This window comes from Ursus americanus, chromosome 10 (genome assembly GCF_024610735.1).
Source record: "Ursus americanus isolate L20-20 chromosome 10, mUrsAme1.1.p, whole genome shotgun sequence".
NCBI lineage: Eukaryota > Metazoa > Chordata > Mammalia > Carnivora > Ursidae > Ursus > Ursus americanus.
In genome coordinates, this window is record NC_142136.1 from 52,486,667 (window position 1) to 52,506,345 (window position 19,679).

The window sequence follows — 19,679 nt, forward strand, 5'->3', positions numbered from 1 at the left end:
CTGGTTTATGACACTAAACTATGTCATCAATTTCCAACTATTCTCCCATTGAAAACTTAAAAGCCATTAAAAAAATTATTTTTGAAGTCTTACAAAAGCAACCAGGGCTTAGATCACAGAGAAAAGGAAATAACAGGAAGGAATTGACTTCAGTATCTGCTTTTCTCCTTGGGTGTTTGCTGATTCTTGGTGTGGAGCAAGAGATGAGAATCTGGGCAGAGAGCTGCAGCCAAGGGACAGATGATTAAATAACTAAAAATAGTAACTCTTGGGGGGAAAAATATAAATATGAAAAGATAACTATGTGAAGAAAAAGTGAAACAGAGGCACATAAAAGTCACTAATTATGTATCAATATTCAGCCACTGTACTGACATGTGTGTCCTGCTCTGGGCAGAGAAGTCCAACTCCCCTTCCCACAGAATTACTTTGCTCTCCCAACCCGCTGCTGATGGGTGACCCACAAGGGATTGCAACGTCTGCACCAGGATGCACTCAGTATGTGGTTTGGGAGGTGGATGAGAAGCTCCCCCCATCCAAGGCATCTGCCTGGGGCACTGTGGTACTGCCAGCCCATGATGGGAATACCACCGCCACAACCTGTCCCAAGATGGTTGATTCTTCTGGGCTCCAGAAAGGGCCAGAGGGCAGCCAGAGTCCTGGGAAAGGGCAGGAAGGGAAGGATGGGAGTGGCCTGAGGCACCAGGGAGTGGAAGAGTGGGTGGCTGAAAGCCCATCTGAGGGAGAAGAGTTGAGATGGGTGGGGCCTCTCATGGGCCAAAGCTCCAAGCCACCAGCACGTGCTCCATTGTCTCATGAGACTTCATTTTAAAAACACAAATTGAAAGATAAAATGAACAATTTCAAGATGACAACCACAGAACAGTAAGCCCCAAGCACAGGGCCAGTGTGAGTGTGGGGCTCTGAGAGATTGCATTGGTGGCAAGTTCATGAAGCCCGCCTTGTTTGGGAATGTGTTAGAGGTCATGGCACCCAGTCATCATCCGTTGTTTCTGTCCTTCTCTTGCACCAAGGTCTTTCCTGCTTCAGCCTTTGATTTTTGATGCGTTCTACCTCCATCTTAAACAGAGCATTCTTTTTCTTACTAGTGATTAGCTTTAGCAGTTCCCAATGTCTGAAATCTTCCACAGAAAAAGTAGAATGAATATACTGCTAATGTCCAGGGATAATGCATTGGTATTCTTAATTTAAACAGCAGCAACAACAAAAACCCTTTTTGTTGATTTTAACTGGGTTGGGTTAATTTTTGTATCTATGATTCCCCATCCTTTCTTTATTTTGATCATCAAAGACAGTATTTTATTCTCCAAGGGACCTCTTCCAACATACTAGTTTTCATGGTTTATTTTGAGTGGAAAATTAGAATCTTACACGGTTTGCAAGTACGGGTATGATGAATGAGAACATTGTAGGTCGAAGGTGTACTTGGAAAAATACATTTCAAACTCCCAAAGAGGTGGATACGATTGTTTCCCTTAGTTGTTTTTATTTTGTTTTTAAGATTTCTGATAAACAGTGGAGCCCAACGCCAAATAATCCCACTAAAAACACTTTGGGCTAAGATTGACTAATTCCTATAAAGCCCTTCTTCTACATACTTGTATGATATTCTTACTTGGGCAACCAAAACAGGATCTTGAAATTATACCTTTTCATGGAACAGCTGAGATACTTTGTTTCCTGGCTCTAAAGCAAAATATAATCTTAACATGTGTCCAGTACCTCTTAAGATAAACCCTGACTCATCCCCAAACTCCAGGCCCCATACTCCTGCTGTAAATTTGATGTCTAAATACAAATTGAAGCCTCAGGGGATGTGAGCTGGGTTAGAGTTGAGCCCTACTTATAAAATGCAATTTCCATTTGTTTTCCTTATCTTTCTGAGAGAATTCTGGCTTCTTCAACAAAGCTGGGTTGGAAGTATTAGTGAGGAACCCAGCAGTGTAGGCAATGTAATAGGGAAAAGAAGCCTTTGAGGACGGAATGGACCCTTGAAGGCCAGCAAGATTGGACATGAAGCATGTAAAACTGGAGCAGTTTTCTGCAAGCTTATCCACTTCTGGAACTCATTCTCTAGCTCCCAATTTCTCCTTGCTAACAGCTTCCGAAAACCACTTTGTCTCTCTGGTAGAATGCATGCGTTGGGGGCAATAGCTGAAATGATGTGGGTTTTGGGAGGTCATGGTGATAGGACGAGAAAGGGGAAAGGTCAGCTGGTATGCCCTGATTCAGTGTGATGCTGGAGAAGGCTTGTATTGGCTTAAGAGAGATGATTGTTCAAGATACTGACTGGTAGCTTGAATATGGCCTGCAAATTGGTATATGCTACAAATAACCTCCCACATCCCACTCACTGAGAGATGGTTTACCAATACAACACTGTCTGATTTTAAGCCTAGACTACTTTCTAGATCTGTTCTCTGGTTCCCTCTGATTGCTTGTGGCACTTTCTTTGGCCCTTACCTCCAGTTGATAACCTCCAGTTGATAAATAATATTGATTTATTATTTATGTACCTGCTTCAATACCCGGCCGCATGGGCCATGATGTCTAGCGTAGAGTAGATGCTTAATAAATGTCTGTTGCATCAGGGAACCCATAAAAGGCACAGTTTTCACACTCACATTAAAACTAAGAAAAGATACATCTTCCCCAGTGGCATTTTTTCATTCCTTTTTTTACTTTTTAACACTTAATAAGCACCTATCATGTAACAGTGTACTCTGCCCTGTGGGATTTACCAAATTGTAGGGCATGCTCCCTTTCTTCAAGCTCACAGTTTTCTGGGGAAGACATATCCAAATAATCACACTACACTTACATCCATGTATGGGTTTCCCTGCTATCTGAAAATAGAGCCTTCCTGTGAAACTTTCCTAAGCTGAAATGGCATAAAGCAAAGAAGCAATTACCATTAATTGATATGGAACCATTTTTGAGCATTCTCATATCCAAAAAACAACCCTTCTTAGGCTTTTCTGATACTTTAGGATACATCTTGCTAACAGATGCACAAAAGAAATCGAGATAAAGCACAGATGCTCACAGACACTCTTTAAAGCTATAACAACTTGATGCTGAAATTCTGAGTGTAGGTCCTGGGGAAGGAGCTGGGCAGGGCCATTCTCCTGACTGTTCCGGCCTGCGCATTGCCTCCATAAGGGTTCACTGCAAAACAAATCCTGAATGCTATTTTCACTTTTTGCCTTGTTTCCCAAAAACGCAATTCCTCTTTGGATTTTTTTGGGGGTATCGAAAACAGGAACTAGGGTAGGTCTTTTGTAAAAGAGAAATGGCTAACACAAACTTTTGAAAAGTGGGGGATACCTGTATTAATAATGAAGTATGAATAAAGATAGCACTTTAAGAATGAATGTGTTAGAGTATGAATGTGTTTTTACAATGAGTGTGTTCAGGATCATTTGCAATAACATAAAACTTGAAACATTATAAATATCAATCAGTAAGGGCCTAACTGAATAAATTATAAAACACAATAAAATGGAATAATATACAGCCACTAGAATTAGGTAGACTTATATATACTGATATGGTAAGAATCTCAAAGATATATTTTTCAAAGGAGAGAAAAGCACAATGAAAATTTGTGTGTATATACTAATCCTTTTTATTAAAAGGACGTATGTATTTGTATGTACGTAAGAATGTTATATGCATACAAAAATTTGTTAATGGAAGCTCAAGGTAGTTGCCTTTGGAGGAGATTATGGAGAGGTAGATTTTTTTGTGTGTTTTTGTTTTTATATTTATATATTTCAATGCTGTATTGTAAATTTCAGTGGAGACTATGGGACATTTTTGCTTTCTTCTTCATACTTTTCTATAATAAATAACTCCCAAATATTCTTTAGAAAAATATGAGGGGCACTATTAGAATGTGTTTAAGTTTATATAACCATTTGGTAATATTCATCAAAAATTTATCAAAAAAAACACCTACCTTTTGTTCCAGTATTTTGACTACCAAGTATGTACCTAGCAATATTCCCAAACAAGAGCACAGAGGTTTATGTAAAAGGATGTTTGGAGCATCACCTATACTAATGAAAACCTGGGGTAAGATGCCCATCAACAGGAGAGAGATTAAACAAATTATGATACATCTAAGCAATGGCATATCTGTCAGGCAGTGGTAAAAAAATTAGGAAATAAATAAAAACTTGCAAAAATGCTCATGGTTGCAAAGCAGTGTAATACACTCTCACTATAATAACAAAATACATTCATATATGCAATGGAGTTACCTCCAATGAGAGGTGTGATCCTGAAGCAAATTCATAACAGCTACAGTCAAATCTGCATTTGTGAGCACTAGAACCACACTCAGCTCCGTGAGATGTTCATCCTTCACAGGTCTAGAAACTTAGCTCTCCCAACAGACAGAAGAATCACGCCTTGCATCCCAGCCTCTTTCCAGACTTTGTGCTCGTTGAGCAGAATAGCGGCCTGAACTTCTCTGTTCACACTGCTTTCTTTTTGTATGTTTCTGTCTGTCTCCATGTATTTTTTATGTGTGCATGAGTAAGTTATAATGCAACTCCAATACACAAACACAAAAGTGTTTATCTAGTTTTGGGTAGAAATAACTTGCACTAGGAGTTCATAGGGTGTGATACTCAAGTCTTTGCATGTCTATACAAGCAGGCACACAGTCCAGACATTGAGTCTGTCCTTTCAGCTCTAATGTCATCCCCATCTTGTATCCCGCCAGCCCTTAAATATTCACAGGTGTCTCGAGAAGGGGGAAATTCAGTCTGCTTCTGAGTCATATGGGTGAACCAACAGTGGTTAAGGGTAGAAAGCTCCTGGAAGAGGTTGGCTTTGCTGGAAATACAGAGATGGAAGCTTCCTGTTCCTAAGGTAGTCAAGAGTGTCAGGGATTATCTGGGTTGTACTCAGTGGCAATGACTTCCAGCCAACTGACCAGGTCCCTTTGAGTTATAATGATTTCAATTTCTTCATCTGGTGACATTCATGTGGTATAATCTCCTTTAGGGCACGTTCAGATGAAAATCATTGTATGACTATAAGTGGATGAAAGCCCATTGGGGTACCAACCACTGGTTTTGAAGCACCTCATGGAGTGAGGTGACCCAGAGACCCTCGAAAAGAAGAGTCAGGCAGAGAGGGGAAATACCATTTGTGTATTAATTTGACTCCAGAATGTTGCCTACTCTTGTTGGTAAACACTGAGTGCTATCCAGGAACATGCAGTGGGGCTGGGTGAGATCCTCTTTGTTGGCAGAGCCCTATCCTAATGTCAATAAGCCTTTGAGGAAAGGTCACTTCCTGTCCATTGCTCAGTTGAGATAGCATCAGTCTATATTGTCTGAGGTCTACATTGATACCATTCATACAGATTGTTTCTTTGATTATGTACCCAGCCAGTTTAAAGGACTGGCCTTCCTCAGAAAGATGGGTCAAGACAAGTTCTAGTGTCTTTCACATCACAGAAATTAAACAATTGTCCCCTTTTCTGTTTCTAACTCAAATCTAGGGTCAATCTACTGGCCCTATCTCTTTCTACCTTTGTGGTAACCTTATTTTGGACATTTTGTTATCCTCTCTGCCCACTGATCTTGATTGTTACCACCCTATATAGATCTTTCCAATTCATTCATTCATTCATTCATTCATTCATTCATTCATTCATCTTTTCTACAAGTACTATATTTATTGAGTACTAATGTGGGTCAGGCACTTATGTGAGGCCTTAGAAATATAAATATGGGCAAAGAGAGTCATGGTCTTTGTCTTAATGTTGCTTAAAGCCTAGAGAAGTATTCAGATATTAAACAAAGAGTAACGATATAAACATAAAGTCACAACTGTGATAAGGCAGTGATGGAGTGGTACAAGAGAGGTTATATAAAAGAAGAACCATCTGGTCAGGAAAGTCTGGAAAGGCTTCGCTGGGGGAGTGACTCTGCTGAGCTCTTCCTTCAGGGGTAGAAAAGCCTGGCTTTTGGCCAAGCTGATCTACTTCCCACCAGAAGGTGAAGGAACATCTCCCAAGTCATTCTAAAAAAGAGAGAGAGAAAAATAAAGGAGACCTGTTATACTATAGTTCTAGTTCAGCGGGGCTTACTCAGCCATATTCATATACCTGAGGGCTACTCGAGTGACTCTGAAGGACAAAAAGAATAAATAGAAAACAAACAGATGTACCCTGTATATTTATTAAAATATTGCTTAATATTTATATAATATCACTGAAGGGCATAGTCCCTTCCTGATATCTGAATCTATGCAGCTATGAAGTCAACCATTTTCCACCAAGTTTGAGCACTTTTTTCCCTCTGAATGTTTTGTTCAGTAGCCAGCCTATTAAAGTTTGTTTCTAATTTTTCAAGGTCCTTCAGGATTTTGATCAGCAATTTTCTTTTCTCCTCATAGAGACATGCTGTAAGTTGTCTACGACTAGAACTGATTCAATTATTTAATTATAATGCTGAAGGAACTCTGAGAGGTAAATGTAGTTGTCACATGACAAATTATGCTTTCTGGAATTCCCAGGTTGGAATTTCCAGCCACAAGCAAGGGTGCTATTTGGCATTTCTGGACAGAGTCTGACTAACAAGCTCCCTTCTCAGGAACTAGGAGTGCCTGTTGCCTGGCAGTAGTTATTAGCAGTTGGGGGACTGTGCCCCACCAGTGATGTGTTGCAAACTTCTCTTTAGAATTCCCCCAGCTAAGAGAAGACTAATGAGTCACAGTGTTGGGAACTAAATAATCAGGCACCTTGATTTTCAGGAAAGTTTGTCTGGCTCAAAAATCACAAAAATTAGTAAATGCTGTCTATTTAGAAAGAGGTAGAGGGATGTGTGGGTGTAGAGAGATTTAAATGGGTACAAACGTACATACAGTAACTTCCTGTTCACAGAAGGTATGCATAAAAATGAAGGCTTCCAGGGCAAATGAATGAAAAGAATTGCAATTAGTTTGAAATGTTAACATTTTTTAAGTCATTTGATGCTGTATAAAAGTCACAATGCAGTGAACTCACAAATTAAATGGGATTGACTGGGAGTAAAAGAACAAATTAAACAATATAAGGGAGTGTTCCACTGTTGCTAAGAAACTGACCAACTCTAACATGTAGGGAAAATTAAAGTTAATCCCCAAATAATGGAGCTTATTAATGTTGCAAACAGAGACTGTCCAATTGTATTTATTTAAAATACATATGTTTTATATTTAAATTGCATATTAATTGTTTATATCCATTATTCATTGTGAGCATCATGATCGCTTTTTCACACCTTGATACGAGTTTATTTCCCATTTCTGATTATAAACAAAACATGTTTACCGTGAGTAATTCAAAGAGATAGAAGGAGAGAAAAAGAAATTCACAGAGAAATTCCAAATGAGATCATTATTGCTAAGAATTTTGTCAACGTCCTTGCAGCCACTTTTATGTAAATGTCAGTAGGTAGCAGTGTAATGATTTTGCATTTGCTGAAAGTTTAAGACATTGTTGTATATTCATAGTAAACCTCTTTTCCTCCTACTCCCTGGGAAGGAAATTTTGTTCACTTGACATTTTCTTCTTTCCTCACCTTATTATTCAGATTATGATAATCACTGAAAAAATAACCAAAGGAAGAGGAAAGCGGGACAAAAAGATGAGTGGTTGGTCAATTTAGGGGCACAACTTGTAGTTGAGACTAGGAAAAAGCTGTTGGGGACAGAGAGCCTTTAGCTGTTGAAGGCTCTCTAATGCTAAAATGTGTTAGAGATAAAGAAGAAGATGAAAAAGGTAGGGTACAGAGGGTATTTTAGGATGTGGTGCTGTGGGTTAGGAATTATATGTTCCTTAATGTTTTCTGAAAGGTGAGAGCAAAGACTAAAACTACTTCATAATACCTTTTGGTAGCTGGACTGTTCCTGTGAAGGCAACACTGCTGAGGTGGATCACAGCAGGATCTGGGATTGACATGATTTACACATAAATGGGATTATATCAACTATACTGCTTTGTAATTCCTTTTCATGCAAAAATATGTCATGGAGTTTCTACTCAAGTCAACAAGTATAAATCTCCATGATTCTTTTTAGTAGGTGTGTAGGTTCTCTTATACGAATATACCTACCGTATCTTTTGTCATTAGTCCCATGTTGGTGGATATTGAGGTTGTTTCTAATTACAATGAACCTCTTTGTGTATCTTTGCATATTGATGTGCGTATCTCATTGGGATACATTACTAAGTATAAAATTTTCTGTATAAAATGATAGATACATTTTGAGTTTACTACATAGTGTCAATAGAAAGTCATGCTAATTTATATTCCCACCACTGAGTGTAAACGTCCCATAGCCACACACAATCTCATTCTTATCATTTATTAGTTGGTGAAGATAACTACAATATCGAAGGCATGTGTATGAAGAAGCTGACACCCAGGGAGGTTGAGGGACTCTCATTTAAGGTGTTGGAACTGAGATAGTTCCAGATTGTTGGCCTCTCCTAGAGGTGTCCTGCACCTGGGAGAGCCAAATGACAACAGTGTCTCTTAGGCCACATGGAAACTAATGCTGCCCAGAGGGTAAAGGAAGACACATAAAACTGGCAAGTGAAGCTAATTTCAGTTCAGCTCATCTGTGTAACAGGGGCACACACACCATGGTGTTGAGATGATGTGTGTAAAAGTACTTTAAATCACTAGAGATTGAGGCACCATTTGAGAAAACAACTACCCCCTTTATCTGAATAGTTTAGGACTGTGTGTGTTTCACTAATAGAAAGGAATTATAAGCCTTGTGGTTTGACCTTGCAGTTCAGTGACATTTTTATCTTCAGAAACCTGATAGCAAAATTCCCAGTAAATGAAGCATTTATTGCAAAAGTGCTGACAGGGTCGGTGCCAATCTGGACCACTTTTCCTTTTGATACCCTGATGATTAAAAGACAGAATGTCCAATTCTATACTATCTTGTAGCAAATGTGCTGTAGACAGTATCTTCCTCTGTAAATCCATGTCCCCAAGTTGTGTCTGACCTTGGCAAAGGAACTCTGCTGACTCCATGCTTATTTATGTTCATTTTGTCTCTAGAAAAGCTGGTTCAGGCAGCCTTCTCTGAGTTTATTTTACCAGCTCAGGTCCTGCTGGACTCTTAAGGATTTCAGACACCAGAACAGCTGTGTTTAACCTTGTCTGTTAGTCCCTGCCCAGGAAACCCATCTGAATTGGCAGTGCTTCTCATAACACAAGTGACACCAAATTACAAATGGAAAAAGTGTCTGGGTTAAAATAAACTGTCACCAGACAAAAGCTTTCTCCTTCCATTTTCTTTTTTTCTGAACTGGCGTTGATCTTATTCGTAGATGATTTGTTGTTCTAATCTTTTAAAAAGCACTTATCTCAGAATTTCTGATCAACAATAAGAAGGGGGAACAGTTATCTGCTTGTAGTAATAAAGACCCAAATCTAATTTTGCAGTTCTACCTTCTTTTTCGAAATAGAATAGCACAGAAAAAGTGAATTGTGGACCTTGCAATTGGAGCGTGTCTTGGGTTGCCTCGTTACTGGGACTCTCTGGAGATTAGATTGTCAGTATATTCAGATGCACGGAAAAGCAAACAAACAAAACTCTTACCTCTCTGGTACTACCTCTGCAGGGACAGGATAGCCTCTAAGATTGGAAACCTACGTAAGGGGGGAAAATTGTTTCTGTTAGCAGAGGATGATGAATAGTAATTATTTTCAACTATGTCTTCCCTAAAAGGTGGTCTCACCATCTGAGAGACATGGTCAGTGGGAAGTGCCTACATTCAATATGATGACTTTCATATTGCTTAATTCTGGGAACCTTCAGATGATTATACACAGGCCTACTTTTCTTCAAAGTAGAAGAGTGCAATCTGCAAAGTAAGAGAAGAAGGTCTTGTAACTCATTGGTCTTCAAAGAAGTAAAATAGAAGCAGGCTTTCAAGTATCCCTAAGGAGGGCACTGTAGCATTTGTGTTGGAAAGGGATCTGAAGACCCAGAAGTGACTAGCAGGTCAGAAATGTAGCCAGGTGTCAGTTTTCTTCTATCAGCTAATTCAAAACTGTCTAAGCTTCTGCCAAATGATGTTCTTAGCTCAGCATCATCATTCCTCTTTTCTGTAATATATCCTGCATGACAGGAGAGACATCCAGAATGCCATTTTTCTGAATCCTTTTCTAGTAGAGTTCTGGGTTAAACCTGCCAATGATAGGAACTTAGGTGAGATTTGGAAGGCAGAAGAGGAGAAGGTAGTTTTCTCTTATGACAGCCATAGGTAGGGAGCTGTGATCATCACTGATGGCTTCTCTCAGCTCTGGGGTTCCTTTAGACAGTCAGCTGAGGACATCAGTGGTGGCTTCCCTGTGATCACTGCAGGTCTCCTAAAGTGGCCTCTTGACCCTCGCTCCCCCAGCTCTTCCAATGGTATGTGAAATTTGAATTTTCTGTATTAAATATCTCTTCACTCAAAATTCATACAGTCACTTTTTCCTCCCCAAATAATCTTGAATGACACAAAGGCTTAGGCACAAAGTCCCGATACTTTGGTCAGCTATGTTGATAAATCCGAATTTTGATTAGCACCAAATTATGACCAATATGTGGCTTACAGACATACAAAGATACATATGTTATAATTTCATCGTAATAATGTTCAAAAGCAGACTGATTTGTGATATCAGAAGTAAGGATAGTGTTGGGGAGAACTGAGGGTATGGTAGTTGGGTGGGCCATGAGGAAGGCTTGGGATTCTGGTGAGGTTTGATTTCTTCATCAAGGTGGTGCTTAGTTGGTTGAGTTCTTCTTTGTGATAATTCCTGAGCAAGAAAATCATAATTTATGTATATTCTTTGGAGATATTAAACTTAAATAAAAAATTTACCTAAAAATTTAAGGTTTGTAGGAAATTTTAGTTTTAAATGTCATTCCTAAAATGACAATTTAATCATTGAGTCCAGTCTTACTCTTTGATACAACTGAGGCAGCAAAAAACCCAATGACTTGCTCAAAGTCTGCCTTCAAGTCCAGTTTTCTATCCATTTATAATCTGTTATAATCTGAGAATTTTTAAAAATCATGTTTTCCTAATGATATTTCCCCCTTTTTTTTCTAATTATAGTCAAATAGAAATCAACTTCACATAAAAATAGATAAGAGGAATCATTCCAAGCTGATTTGTCATCTCAGGCATTACTTAAAAAATGTAAGTCCAGTGAAAAGTTCTATGGGTAACATTGGTAGAGAATGTGCCAATCTTGCCAAGGTATTTAGAATTTAGGAGTAGGAGGCAGAGAAGCCGCTTCAACAATGGACCATTGTGAATTGGATGTGGCTCTAAATCAAGCAAAAAACACATACTGTAAAATGTCATCAAAAAAGGTAAATTGGATACTGCTTGAAAACCCAAACTAATTTTGTCCATTTATCCATTTCTCATAGTTTTTTTTCTACCTTTGTGCCATCTAGATAGTCATCTCAAGGCTTGAGATTCCTAAGGCCTATTGTACCTAGTGTTAATTTCCCTGCCATTCTTGCCCTGAGAATATGTGCTGACTTATAAATGCCTGCCAAGTGAACCCTGTATTGCAAGGAGTTTCACCAAAGGAGGGCTACTTCCCTGAAAGCCAGGAATTTCATTGTTAACAAAGGATGAGAGAGTTCTTTCTGAGGGCCTAAATCGTAATGAATTCTAGGACATTCTAGTTTCATTATAATACATGTATGGCTTTGAAATCTTTTAATGCATTATTTTCAGAAACCAACAATAGTGTATACTTTGGAGATTCTCAGAATTTTCTAGGCTTGTGTCCAGCACAATTCAGAAAAGACTACGTCTCATAATCTATTTGTTCAACATATATTTGTTGAACTTCCACGATATACCTGGCATTGAGCTAGGTGCTGAGGTCACATGATAAATAATATTCAGTCTCTGCCCCCAAGAAATTCATGATTGGTTGCAAAACAGTCATACAAAATAATAGTTTGGGTACAGGAATGAATTTTGGTACTGTTTAAAGCATATCATTTAAGTTCTAACTATGAGTTTTAAATTCTGTTTTCCTGATAGCTCTTTTCTGATGAGCTTCCAATATGAGGCTCACTGTTATTTTGGATAAAAGGTTATTTTGAAAATTCATCCTGCTTAACTACATTTAAATGTACTAAACATGGGTATAGTTTTGGGGGCATTTCAAGGTCAGATGATGAGAAGAAAATACCTATAGGAAATAGGCTGGGATTTCTTGCTTAAAATTGATACTGATTAGAAGTCTTGGGAGTAGGGAATTTTGTAGCAAAAAAACTTCTGTAATAGTTACTTATACCCTGTTTGAGAAGGTTCTAAAACATACTGATGTTGTGTTTAAAGAAAGGAAAAATATAATGTCGAGTATGTTTAATTGTCACCTATCTATTATTAGATAATACTAAAGGGCAAACAGCTCAGAGCATGGAAACTTAAGGGAGTCTTTTCCAGACTGTGAGTTTCTATATCTTCTCAGAGCAGAGAAATTCTATCTTAAAACAAGAGATACCTACTTGCAGTTATCCCTGATTTGTTGTCGGGGGGATCAATTATCTGCCAAATGTGATCAGGGACTTGAACCAGAAGAGATTATTAGTCACTCAAGATGTCGTTGACCTAATTTTTATTGCCCATGGGTTTAAATGAATCAGTATTTGCTTAAAAACTTTGTTACATGATTCTCCTTCAGCCTGATGGAAAGTTATGGTGATGAATATTCAAAAGACCAGGGATCACAAGTAATGTGACTTGGGTCAGATGATGGGACAGGCAATGAGGTTGAAGTAGAGGGTGCCCACCCTGAGTTCAGGGGCAGCGTCTGCTTAGCTGCGACCAATCACTGCATATGGGAATGGAGGCCTAGTACATTCAAGAGAACCTACTCTAAAAGGAAGCTGGAAATCTGCAGCTTTGGGGGTTTCCCTAATTTTTAATGGCTGTCAGTTAATGCAAAAACTAGAAAAAGAGAAAAGGAAAATATGTGTGCCTCCAGCTACACTATGGAAAACTATGAAAGCCCTTTGCTCTCATGGTAACAAAAAGAAAAACCCATAAAAAACTCAAATTATACTTTTCTATGGGGCTAGCAAAAAGCAGTGTAGACACAGGGAAGCCTTGATAAGCAGAATTGGCTCAACAGTTCTCCCTCCAAACCCAAATTTGACTGAGGAGTCAACAGTAAAGAAAAGGATGGTAAGCAGAAAGGAAATAACATATTACCTTATGTTCCTGTGGTAATTGAATTCCAGGATCCTGACTGAGTTGAATCTAAATGTGACCCCCCACTAAATAAATAAATAAATAAATAAATAAATAAATAAATATATAAATAAATAAAATCCAAAATACCTTCAACTACAGCCAACCTTTCTCGTAGCTCGAATATTGAAAAGATCAAAAGGCAGTGGCAAGGAAGGTTGGGTGTGGTCAACATCAGTTTTCATCAGAGAAATGCAAATTGAAACCACAGTGAATGAGATACCATTTCATACCCGCTAAAATGGCTAAAATTAAAAGTATGACATCAAATGTTGGCAAGGATATGAAACAGCTGGAAGTCTTACACACTGCTGGTGGGAGTGTAAAATGAAATAACTACTTTGGAACAGTCAATGGCGGTTTCTCACAGTGTCATGTATACCTATCTATGAAAAAGCAGTTCTGTTCCTATGCATATACTCAAGAGAAATAAAAAATTATGTCCTCCAAAAGACTTGTACCACACTTTCTTTGTATCAGCTTTATTCATAGTGGCTTAAAATACTCCTGAAAATAACAGGTGTTATTTCTATCAAATTCCAAAAACAAAGGGATGTATAAATAAATTGTGACAGCCACATAGTGGAATACTATTTAACAATAAAAAGGAGCAATCTACTGACATATGCACCAACAATATGAACAAATCTCAAAAACATTATATTGAGTGAAAGAAGCTAGACACAAAATAGTGCATATTTGTAAATTTCTTTTCTATGAAGGTCAAGAATACCAAAAACTAACATATGATGATAGAAATAGTAATAATGGTTGCTTTTACAAGGAACAGTCAGTTTTTGACCCGAAAGGAACATAAGAAAACTTTTTGAGGTAATGAAATTATCAGTATTCAGTGTGGTTAAGGTATGTGCATTTCCCTTTGTAAAATTATATCACAATAAAAAATAAAAATCTAAAATAATAACAATCATATTAACATGTGGGCCAAATAGAACAGTTTTATGACCTGTTTCTACCTGTGACTTTAGTCTGGTTATTAAAGAGCCCTGCCTGCAGGCACCAACCCAAGGATTCATGGATGGAACAATGGCCAATAACAACTCCTCTAGGCTCAGAAGGATCTCCTTATTGTGTGGGCTACTAAGAGATGCCCAGAATTTTTCAGCAAGATTCATAGGGGTGATCAAAGCTTCTGGGTCCCTTTCTGTGCCCAGTTTGTGCTCATCACATCCCCCACAGTTGTGGCCTGGACTTGAAAATGAGGTTCTGTTGGCTCTCATCTCCCTGGCTTGGTTTTTGGGTTATGATGTTCTCTTGAGCAGCCTCTTCCTGTGTTTAGCTCTCCTAGGATGCTGCCTAAGATCCACCATGTTTAACCTGAAATAGTTTGTTTGAATCACAGCCCAGCTCCCCTCTAAATCAGGAGGTCTTCGCCCACGTCTGACCTCTAACAGATCTCTGGGTAGAATTCCAGAACTTGAAAGCGAAAATGGCATCTTTATTTTTTACTAATCAGTGATGAAATTTTGCATTTCCTTTCATTATGAATGTAAGCAGAAAACTGTAATAATATTAACAGTACCTGTGACCATCATGATTAGAAATCACAGGTAATTTATGTTATGTTACAGCTGTGCAGGTATCTGAAAATATTGTTAATGACCCTCACCATTTCAAAATTATGGTAATTATACTTGCCATAAAATCTTCTTATTTAGTCAATTAATAAAGATATATATCTATAGATAGATAGATAGATAGATAGATAGATAGATAGATACCCTTTAAAATACTTAGATAACAATTTCAATATAGTTGCTTTCCATTGTAACACTATGCGTTTTATTTACGCATTTACAAACATTTCAAGAAGAGGTCTGTATTAGTTTTCTATTGCTGATGTGAGAAGTTACCACAAACTTAGTGATTTAAAACAACACAAATTAATATCGTATTGTTCTATAGGTCTCACTGGGTGGGATCTGACATGGGTCTCACTGGGCAGAAAGCAAGGTGTCAGTTGGGCTGTACCCCTTCTTTGGGTGCTGGGGAGAATCCGTTCTTTGCCTTTCTCAGCTGCTAGAGGCTGCCTGCAGTCCGTGGCTCAAGACTTCCTTTTTCTGTCTTCAAAGGCATGTTCGAATCCCTTCTCAAAACATGTCACTCCAACCTTCCCTTCCACTTATACTTTTGTGATTACATCAGACCATTTGAATGATCCAGAATAATCTATTTTAAGGTCAGCTGATTAGCAACTTTAACTGTCATTTGTCATGTAACAACATAGTCCTATGTTCTAAGAATTAGGTGAGGACACCTTTGAGGGGCAATATTCTGCCTGTCATAGGGTTCATAGATTTCATCAGAGAGCCCAAGGGGTCCATGGTATAAAAAATCTAACACTGTGCCTAAACCCTGGTCTGACTTATGTTGCCTGGTCCAGGCTGTCCTACTGAATTGTGCCAGCCTCTCTTTGGGTACCTCTGTAGCCAATTGGTCGGAAACCCTGTGAGAGGCACATCCAAACCAAATCTGGGGAAGCCCAGGGTCTGAGAGAGGAAATTACATGGACTTCAATACAAAGGGTCCTAGCCAAAGTGCCTGGGAGCCCTTTTACTGTGGGTAACACTAGGGAAATGGTCCAGCTACCCCCTGAATTTTGTTATGGATGAGGCAAGACCCTGTTCTGGACTTGTGGTATTACAGGGACAGGGGACATGAATATGCCTCCTCCATTGGTATACGACAAACTTGAGACACCTGTGAACTGTCAGAGATCCCAGAACATGGAGCAAAGAAGAAACTGGAGATCTGAAGTTGGATAGACTAGATTTCTGAACTTTCTGTTGTTATTGGACCATAAAGTCTTAACCTTTGCACTCTGGGGATTTATATGCTAAACTGAGTAGAGGGATATCCTAGTTTTATAGAAAACCTTTAAAGTTGAAAATAGTTATTAAAATGAGAAGGAGAGCACATGATCCTTCAAACTAGGGCCTTAAATGATAGCTCAGTAATACCCTTAAGTTTCATTGCCACCTAAGCTTCATGAGAATATAATAGCCTTAAAGATATGTTGTCCTGTATTTCTTTGCCTGATGACTTTATTGCTATTTTCCTCAATAAAATTGTATTTGGTGCAGAATTGTCAATCATTATTGGTCTAAAAGTGAAAATACCTGGATTTAGCCTTGGTTTTACCTCTAGCCAGCAATATGATGCTAGCAAATTATTTAATGACACCTGAAGAGCTTTTTAAAAATTTAGGTACCTGGGGCATCATACACACACTTTTTGAATCAGAAATGTCACTGTTACTGAACATCTGTGTGTTGAACAAACACCTGATGATTCTCACCATCAAAAGACCACTGGATTCAGTAACTACATTCTGGTAGTGGATGTATTCAACCTTCCTAAAGAAAATCACCAGGAGTCTTTGTGCTTAAAATAACAAGACACCAAGGGGTCAACTTTGATTTCACTTCCATTGGTGAATAATTAGATAGTACAAATGGCATTTTCTTGCAAAGATCTCTTTAATAAATGGCAATATTTTTCTTCTGGCAATCAATACTGGGGGTTAGTTTGCTTTCTATCTTGCATGGATCTGGAATAAAACTAAGTTTGAAGTCTTCCTCCATGAAAACAAGTTTACCAAATATCAATCCTTTTAGCAAACCATTGAGATTTAAATTGCACCTTAATATTATTCTTCCATCTTCTAATTTAGCCAGAAGATTTTTGTGGGAATAAAAATTTGAAACCCGAAGGAAAGGTTGAGGTGGGAGGGAGACAATTTCACAGGTTTAGCAGATAAGAATTGGCATGCTAACCCACATTTATAGTGTTTCTTCTTCTTCACTAAGGTTAAGCTAGAAAAAAGTATTATTTCTCCAAACATTTCTTCTGATCACTTTTGTATGATTGTCATTTACTCATCTTGTGCTGAAAGTCTGAACCCAGAGAATTGAGTTCATTTCTGCACTGTTGATTGAAAAATTATGCCAAGTGCCATAGGCACTTTCATCTAAGGAGACTTATTGCATCCTTTTTTTTTTTCAGCTGAAGAAATAAGGAAAAACAAGAGAAATAAGTGAAATGCATTTTTTTTCTAAATCTACCTTGTGAGCACACATGTGCATGAGTGTGCATGCATGTTCATTTGTGCATACCCACAAACATGAACTAAGCTCAGGTTAGCAACCTCCAGGTTACAATGGGAGACCAGAAACATTCCCTATTTACTCTAGCAAATGAGGGCATAAGGATGCAGGACAATGGCTGGCAAATTGCCCTGTGTTCTTTTCTCTGATATTAGCCTGGCTGGCATGCAGAGACTCTTGGGAAGTACTGTTACAGGTACTAAAGTCAAGCCCTGTGAAGCCTGTCAGGCTGATGGATGGAAATGAATCTCAAAAGTCCATCAACCCTGCCTGTCAAACACCTGCCAAGCATCTTCAGGGGAAGACATGCCAGGCTGACTCAACAGAAAGCTTAGCATTGCCCAGTGGGAAAGGCTGCTGGAGAAAGTGAAGAAAGACAGAAGGGGGGAAATAGCCTGACGTTACATGGGAAGAATCTGTTTGACTTGTTAGGTCTGATTTCTGTGAACAATCAAGGCAGTTTTTCTGGGTGTCATCTTAATTACCTTCTGTGTGAAGGGGGAAAAAGGCAGTAAGTGGCAACAATTAATTTTCATTATCAATTGATAATTATTATTATTTTATTTCTAGGAATTATTCTGACTCACAAAACTGTTATATAGCCATCTGTTTTCCCCTAAAGATTAATTCTGTTAGATATATTTATTTCTGTCTCCTTAGAAGGTGTACCAACATTGCCAATAGTGGGCATCTGTATGTATGAGGGAGAATGGAGAGGGAAGGATGGGTATTTGGTGGTTTTTCTTTTTCCTACGGGTTAAGTTTTGTGTCCCTTGAGGGAACTCTTGAAATTTCTTTTACTTTCTGGTCTCCAAACTCCAGTGTCCATTCTCAAATAGGACCAGATGCTATGTAGAAATCAGAGCTACCCTGCGGGCTTAGATGGGAAAGAAACTTTCTCAAGGTGGTACTGAAGAATTCATGTAAATGAAAACTTCAAAGGAGGAAGGTCTGGGTTCTTTCCTGGGTTGGCACTGTTTTTAGAGGGCACTTCACTTATCCAGTCAGTTTTTATTTTTTTATTTTTCTTAAAAAATGGAGAGAGTAGTGCAAAAGAGGCAATAACAAATGAACATAATCATCTTCTGCTTTTCTACTTTCTGGTTTCTCCTTTTTGCTTATTTCATACTCTAAAAAAAGTCAAGTATTCTCACCTCCTTTATCCATTTATTCAACCGTTTTGGCTAATGTCTGAGTAGGGAAATTTTTGCATTCCTGTAATTGGGGACAGTGGGCATGCCTGGTGTGCATTTGGCTTGCAGTTGTCTGCTCCAAGCCTGTCATGTGGAGTAGGTTGTGTCTGAAGCCAGAAGAGGAGGGCACCTGTTTGGGAAGTGATAAAATAAATGGCTTATAACTAAGTCCTTTCATCTTTTAGTTTTAGCCCCCGAGGGCACTGCACCCTCTCATTTTCTTACATGCCAGAACCAATGAACTCCCAGCTCAGAGTGGGCAACAGAGGAGTTGCATTGTATCTATGCATGTACCAAGCTTTGGAGTACCTCCCAGCCCACACCCCCAGAGACAGCTGATTCCACTCCCCACTCCCAGTAAAACCTAGCATTGTGTCCTGTGCAGAGTAAGGACTAAACAGAGTTTGTTGAGTCAATGAGAAAATGGATGAAAAAGTGCATTAATTTGTTTATAGTGCCTCTGCTCTACTGCTTTTAGTCTGGGTGAAGATGAGCCAGAACATGCTCTGGCAGTAGATGGAAACCAGCAGGCATTTTTTTTTCTTGTGTTGTAGAGAATAAACCAGGGGATCTGAGGCAAAGCCCTCATGCAAAGCCCCTGAGCTCCCTGGGTGCTGAAAATGATGAGGTTCGGAGATAAGGTCAGTGGTCCAGAGCCTTGAGAAAGGAGGCTTCTTGGGATCCCAGGGCTCCTCAGCCCACTAGCTTGGAAATCCTTAACAGCAAAATTAGTGGTCAAATAGGCAGTGGGTCAGAGGAGAAGAAATTCTCAGTTCCACTCAGGATTTGGTGATGTGGTTTATGAAAGAGACATCTTTAAATAGTGAAATGATAAAGAATGGTTTTTACTGTGCATTTGACTAGAGAATTCTGCGGGGCCTCCCGGGGAGACGGATTTGTGCTCTGGCTATGGAGATAGCAGTGCCAAGGCCAAATGGAGGTTTCATTCCCAGAAACATGAATTCAAGTCTTATGATAGCATGCAGTGTTCTAACATCGAACCTTTGGACATTGATGCTTGGATCATTCCTGACCTGT